Genomic DNA, 7,375 nt, shown 5'->3' with positions numbered 1-7,375 from the left:
CGGGGGTGGGGCACCGGGTGACGGAGGGCTGCCGAGAATTAACCCCCGAACCGCCGCGAGCTGTCCCTAGCAGTGCCTTAGCCAGGGACCTGCTTGGCCAGCGACAGATCCTTTGCTGCTCTGTCTGCCGGTTCTTGAGGTGAATGTCGGAATCCATTATCTTTCGGGAAAGCTCTCTGGGGCAGGGTAGGTTTTCTTACTACATACAAGTTCTTAATTAGTTATCGTTTTTTAAATAACCACCCCTCCCCCTATCGCTTATCTGATTCGTAGGTATGCTTTAATTCTAACTTTCTTCCTGTCCTCTCTGGTTTTTCACACCCCCAGAAGAGTAGCGCGCATCAGAATCACCTGGAGGCCTTGTTAAAATACTGACTTCTGCCCCACAACTCCGGAGTTGCTGATTTAGTAGTGGGGGAGGGGGCGGTGGCAGCCCAGGTTCTCAGGTGATCCTGAAGCTGTTGGTCCTGGGACCACATTTTGAGAACCACTGCCCAAGAAATAAGTGATGCTCAGTAATTAATCCCTGAATTAACGGAAAGTTGGATTTTTATCTACTTTGCAATCTAGAAAGGGTACGAGGTCTATTTAAGGTTTGCTTGCTAGAACAATTCTCACTGATCAGGGTGAGAAGGACCCGAAATGGAGGGTGCGGGGTAATCAGGGTAGGAAAGGATATTGCTGTGTTCATGGAAATATCTTGGGAAATGAGGAGTTGGGACCTCATTTCTGGTTTGAGACCAATGAGACGTGTGACTTGGTTTAAGCTGTCCGGTGGGGAAAGGAAGAGGTTTGAGAAAATGGTGGGTGGCTAAGTGGTAGTTGAGGTGGAGGAAGAGGGCTTCCTGTCCCAGCCCAAGTCCCTGTTGGGATATATGAAATTTAGGGATGTATGACTAAGCCCTTAATATAACCGTAAGAGGAAAGAGATGTGGGAACTTGAGTCCAACCCTCCCAAGTAGGGAGTGCAGATAGTTTTAAAAAAAACAGCTTTCTTTTTGGCCAGGCGCAGCTTAGGCCTGTAATCCTAAAACTTTGGGAGGTTGAGGCAGGTGGATCACCTGAGATCAGGAGTTGGAGACCAGCCTGGCCAACAAGGTGAAACCCTGTCTCTACTACAAATACAAAAATTAGCTGGGCATGGTGGTGCGCGCCTTTAATCCCAGCTACTTGGGAGGCCGAGTCAGGAGAATCGCGTGAACCCATGAACCCAGGAGGCGGAGGTTGCAGTGAGCCGAGATTGCGCCACTGCACTCCAGCCTGGGTGACAAAGCGAGACTTTGTCTCAAAACAAAACAAAACAAAACAGCTTTATTGAGGTATAACTGACATAAACAGCAAATATTTAAAGGATATAATTTGATAAGGCTTGTTAAATGAATACAGCTGTGGAACTATCACTGCAATCAAAATAATATGTTTATTACATCTAAACCCCAAAAGTTTCCTCCTGCCCGTTGGTAAGCCTCTCTCCCAATGCCCCCTCCACTGGTCAGCTGTTACTAGAGATTAGTTTGCATTTTCTAGATATTTATTTAAATGGAATCATACAGAATGTCCTTGTTTTTGTCAGAGTTGTTTCACTAAGCATTTATTTTGAGATTTATCTCTATTGCTGTGTGTATCAATAGTTAATTTTTGCTGCTGAATAATATTCCATTGTATGTATATACCACAGTTTGTTTATCCAATCACCAGTTCATGGGCATTTGGGTTATTCCAGGTTTTTACTGTTACAAATAAAGCTGAGAACATTCATGTACACACGTCTTTATATGGACATATGCTTTTTTCCTCCTCTCTCATGGTAGATGTACATTTAATGTTTAAAAAAACTGCCACACTACTTTTCAGAGTGGCTGTATCATTTTGCATTCCTAACATGAGTACATGAGAGTTCCGGTTCCTCCACATCCTTACCAACTCACTGTGTATCTCACTGTGGTTTCAATTTGCATTTCCATACTGACTAATAATATTTAGCATTTTGTAATGTGCTTATATGCCATCTGTATATATTCTTTGGTGAAGTATCTGTACAAATCTTTCGTCCATTCTGGACACTAGTCTTTTGTCAAATATATGCTTTGTGGCCAGGTGCCATGGCCCAAGCCTGTAATTCCTGCACTTTTTGTAGGCCGAGGTGGGTGGATTGCTTGAGTCTAGGAGCTGGAGACCAGCCTGGGCAATGCGGTGACACCCTTTCTCCACCCAGAATACAAAAAATTGTCGGATGTGGTGGTGTGTGCCTGTGGTCCCAGCTGCTTGGGAGGCTGAGGTGGAAGGATTGCTTGAGCCTGGAAGGTGGAGCTTGCAGTGGGTGGTGATCATGCCATGGTACTCCAGCCTGGGCAACAGAGCAGGACCCTGTTGCAAAAAAAAAAAAAAAAAAGAAGAAGAAGAAGAAGACATATGCTTTGCAAATATATTGTGCCTTCAGTTTTCTTTCTGTTAATATTTTTTGAATAGCATCAGTTTTAAGTTTTGATGAAGCACAGTTTATCAATTGGCTCTTTTATGGATCACGCTTTTTGTATGATATTTGAGAAATCTTTGCCTAAAATAAGTTCACCAAGATTTCCTCCAGGATTTTTAGGTTTTACATTTTGGTGTCTGATCCATCTGGAATTAATTTGTTTGTACCCATACAACTCTGAGATTTAGGGTAAAGTTAATTTTTTTTTTTTTTTGGTATGTGGATATTCAGTTGTTCTGTACCATTTCTTTCTCCTCTGAGTTTCCTTTAAGCTTTGTAAAATCAGTTATCCATATATGTGTGGGTCTATTTCTGGCCTCTCTATTTTTTCATTGATCTACTTGTCTCTTTAGTCCAACACCACACTTAATTACTCTAGCTTTATAATAAGGCTTGAAATCAGGTAGTCTGAGACCTCTAATTTTGTTGTTTTGGTTATTCTAAGCCCATTGTATTTCCATATCAGTTTTTGAATCAGTTTGTCAACTTCTACAAAGAAGCTATCTGAGATTTTGATTGGGATTGGATTGAATCTGTAGATCAATATGGGGAGAATTGACATGTTAAAGCAATATTGAGTCATCTGATCCATGAACACAATATTTTTCTCAATTTATTTAGGTCTTCCTTAATATCTCTCACCAATATTTTATAGTTCTTTTTAATATTTTACAGATCTTTCATAACTTTTGACAGATCTATTCCTAAGTATTTAATATATTTTGATGCTATTGTATTTTTCCTTTAATTTCAGATTGTTTGTTGGTAATATAGAGAAATACAATTGATTTTTGTATATTAATCTTGTATCTTGCAACTTTGTTAAATTCATTTATTAGTTCTAGTAGCTGTTTTTGTAGATTCTATCAGATATTCTACATATGAGATCAGTTTTACTCCTTCCTTTCCAATCTGGATGCCTTTCTTATTTTCAGCGCAGTAAGGCAGGCAAAGGGAGGTGGAGAAAGGCATTCGGATTGGAAAAGAAGAAGTAAAATTGATCTTTATGTATATCAGTGTTCGGTAGAAATGAAGAAAGTGGAAATCTTTGTCTTTTTTCCAATCTTAAGTGAAGATCTTTGTCTTTTTTTTTATCTTAAGCATCCTTTCTCTGTTAAGCATGATGTTAGCTGTGGTTTTTTTTATTGGTACCCTTTAACAGACTGAGGAAGTTTTTTTCTAATTCTAGTTTGGTGAGAATTTATATCAGGAATGTAGGATGGATTTTGTCAATTGCCTTTTCTGTATCTTTTGAGAAGACAGTTTGTTAATATGGTGATTTACAGTGATTGATTTTTGAACATTAAACCAAACCTGCATTCCTGTAAAAAAACCCTGCTTCACTGTGATGTATTATCCTTTTTATATATTGTTGGATTTTTCATGAAGAATATTGGCCTATAGTTTTCTTGTAATGTCGTTGTCTAGTTTTGGGATCAAGGTAACGTGGGCCTCAAAGAATGATTCAAAAAGCATCCCATTGTCTTCAGTATTGTTGAAGAGTTTGTACAGAATTGGTATTATTTCTTCCTTAAATATTTGGCAGAATTCACAGTGAACCTATCTGGACCTAGAGTTTTTTTGTGGGAAGGTTTTAAATTACAAATTCAGTTTCTTTAATAGATATGGTGCTATTCAGGTTATATATTTCTTATAGGGTAAGCTTTAGTATTTTGTATCATTTAAAGAATCAGCCAATTTTGTATAAGTTGGCATAAAGTTGTTTATAATATTACTTTGTCCTTTTTGTATCTGTTGAATCTGCAGTGATGTTACCTCTTTCATTCTTGCTATTAGTAATTTGTATCTTCTCCCATTTCCCCTTGTCGGATAGGCCAGAGCTTTGTCATTTTTATCTTTACAGAGAACCAGCTTTTCATTTATTTAAAAATTGTCTTTCATTTTCTGGTCTATTAATGTCCACTCTGTTCCTTATTATTTCCTTTTTTCTCCTTGCTTTGGGTTTAACTTGCTTTTTTTTTTCTGGTTACTTTAAGTGGAAGTTGAGGCCTCTGATTTGTAATATTTCTTATTTTGTGTTATAGAAATTTGGTGCTATAAATTTTCCCCTAAGTACTGCCTTAGCAGCATCTCACAAATTCTGATGTGTTGTCTTTTTATTTTCATTCAGTTCAGAATACTTTGAACTTGGATTATTTCAGTTTCTAAATATTTGGGGGGTTTCCAGAGATTTTTCTGATATTTATTTCTAATTTAATTTTATTGTAGTCAAAGAACATACTGTGTATGACTTGAATCCTTTAAAATCTATTGAGACTCATTAATGGCCCAAAACATGGTCTGTCTTCATAAATGTTCCATGCACATTTGAGAAGGATATATTAATATATTCTGCTGCTGTTGGGTCGACTATTTGATTATTGTTAGTTGGTTAATGGTATTATTGAAGTTTACTATATACTTTGCTGATTTTCTACTAATTTTAAAAGTAATTATTGAAAGATGAGTATTGAATTCTCTGTCAATAATTGTGGTTTTGTCTATTCTCCTTGTGATTCTATCAGTTTTAATTTTATGTATTTTGAAGCTCACAATTTGCATAAATGTTTAGGATTGTTATTCCTTTTCCTTTTTCTCTTTTTTTGAGATGGAGTCTCTCACTCTGTTGCCCAGGCTGGAGTGTTGTTGATGCCAACAGTGGGCCATCTGGACCATCTGGAGTGGCCACTGCCAAGATGCTGGCTGCAGCCGGGAGGCTCTGCCCATGCTGTGAGCTTCACAGAGCCAGAGGGAGCGGGGACAAGCAGGAGCCCAGCTCCTTCCAAGTTGGCGGGTGGGAGCTCCCCAGGCATAGCTGCAGCTGCCCAAGTCATGGCTGCTGGCTGAGCCTCCCTGTGTTCTTGGAGACCAGGAGCAGGCAGGAGCCCTGCTCTCCTGGGTGCAACTGCAGCCACCCAAGTCCTTGCTACAGACCGTGTTCTTGGAGGCTGGGAGCAGGCAGGAGTGCCGAAGCAGGCAGGAGTGCCGGAGCAGGCATGAGCCCTTCCTGCATCCCCCACCTCCTTTGTGCAGCTGTAGCCACCCAGGTTGTGGCTGCGGACCAACCTGGATATCTCTGCACTCTAGGGGCCTGGGAAGGCACCCCCACCTCAGCAGGCTTGGAGGTATCTGCTTCTGCTGCCTGGCCTCTCCCTGCTCCTGGTGACTGCTCTGATCTAGGAGCAAGGTTGGGGTCGAGCCAGGGTGCTGTTGCAGCCCAGCCAGTTGTGCGCATACTTGAGGCAGTGCTGACAGGCCATTCCTCTGCTGCCTCAGCCCCCTCCAGACTTTGGGTGCTGACAAACATAGGAGGGAGGCTGAGGGAAGGCTGAAGGCAGTTCAGCATTTGCCTGCAGATGCTTGTCCCCACGAACAGCCTGGGCACCATAGAAAGCAGTAGGAGGCGACATGCTCTGAGGCAGAAAGGGGCGGGTCCCCAGAAGGCCTGAAGCCTAATGGCCAGGCCACCAGTCCCCCTGACTGGAGGGGGAACTGGTGGTGCTTTTTCTTGGACCTGCCCATGGCCACCAATGGACCAATCAGCATGCACTTCTTCCTCTCTGAGGCCCATAAAATTCCCTGGACTCAGCCAGACTGGGGGAGAAGACCTGCCAGCAGAGAGGAGCTACCTACTCCAGGGCCTCTTTTCTGCTGAGAGCTGCAGAGACAACAGGAGGACCAGCCTGCAGAGAGGAGCTACCCACTTTAGGGCCTCCTCTTTGCTGACAGCTGCAGAGATGATGGGACAAGCTGCCTGCAGAGAGGAGCTACCCACTCCAGGGTCTCCTCTGAGCTATTCTGTTGCTCAGTAAAGCTCCTCCTTCTCAGTAAAGCTCCTCTTCACTTTGCTCAGCCTCCACTTGTCTACATACCTCATTCTATCTGGATGCAGGACAAGAACTTGAGACCTGCTGAATGGTGGGGCTGAAAGAGCTGTAACACAAACAGAGCTGAAACATGCCCCTTGCTCACCACATTGCAGGCAAAGAGGAGAGAAGAGCTGTGGCCCTTCAGGAAGCCCAGACCAGGAAGCTCCCTGAGCCAGGATTGTGACTCCCTTTGGGGCCCTGCATTTCCTGGAGTCTCCAAGCTTCTGGGCACCACTGTGGTGTACTTAGTCCAGTCACAGCCTTGCAGTGAGCCAGGGCCCGTACTGGCACCTGGAGCTGCCCACCCTGCTGCAGCAGCCAGCGTGCCTGACTGTGTGCAGTGGCCAGACCCCACACTCTTTCGCTCACACATCCCTTGCTACTTCACGCCTGGCTCACCCTTGGCAGGGGTGAGATACAGGCTGGTAGCATTAGCCAAGCACAGCCTGCCAGGCTGAGTGGGCAGAACGATCCCAGTGGGCCCAAGCAAAACTCAGGCAAAGGCACCACTGGCCACAGAGGTTTCTGACTAGAAAAGCAACACCCCAAGTATCCTGTGACACAGTGGCATGATCTCATCTCATTGCAACCTCCACCTCCTGGGTTCAAGCTATTCTTGTGCCTCAGCTTCTGGTGTAGCTGGGGCTACAGGTGTGTGCCACCACATCTATCTAATTTTTGTATTTTTTTTTTTTTTAGTAGAGACGGGGTCTCACCATGTTGACCAGGCTGGTCTCAAACTCCTGACTTCAGGTGATCCGCCTGCCTCAGCCTTCCAAAGTGCTGGGATTTCAGGTGTGGCCTACCATGCCCAGCCTGTTATGCCTCTTGATTGACTCCTTTTTCATAATGAAATGACCTTCTTTATCCCTGATATATCAGTCAGTGTTCAACCAGAGACACACAACAAGTAATTGAATATATGTATATGTACATATGGATTTGTTAAAGAGAATTGGCTTACACAATTATGAGAGCTAGTTAGGCACTCTTATAATGGTGTTGTGTCTGATGCTAGAATTTGATGTTG

At 43.0% G+C, this 7,375-nt stretch overlaps 1 protein-coding gene across 2 annotated transcripts in view; it reads left to right on the top strand.

Annotated features, from left to right (window-relative positions):
* Nucleotides 1–38: 38 nt before the first annotated feature.
* Nucleotides 39–7,375, top strand: part of ZSCAN30 (zinc finger and SCAN domain containing 30) — a 39,485-nt gene continuing 32,148 nt past the window's right edge. The window contains exon 1 of one of the 2 annotated variants that reach the window (XM_008955686.4): nucleotides 39–139. The gene's annotated coding sequence lies outside the window, so the exon portion shown is untranslated. Of the gene's footprint in view, nucleotides 187–7,375 lie in introns of both variants that reach the window. The other variant, XM_003830236.5, reaches the window with a different exon arrangement.

This window comes from Pan paniscus, chromosome 17 (assembly GCF_029289425.2).
Source record: "Pan paniscus chromosome 17, NHGRI_mPanPan1-v2.0_pri, whole genome shotgun sequence".
Lineage (NCBI taxonomy): Eukaryota > Metazoa > Chordata > Mammalia > Primates > Hominidae > Pan > Pan paniscus.
This window is presented reverse-complemented; position numbering and strand designations above follow the sequence as displayed.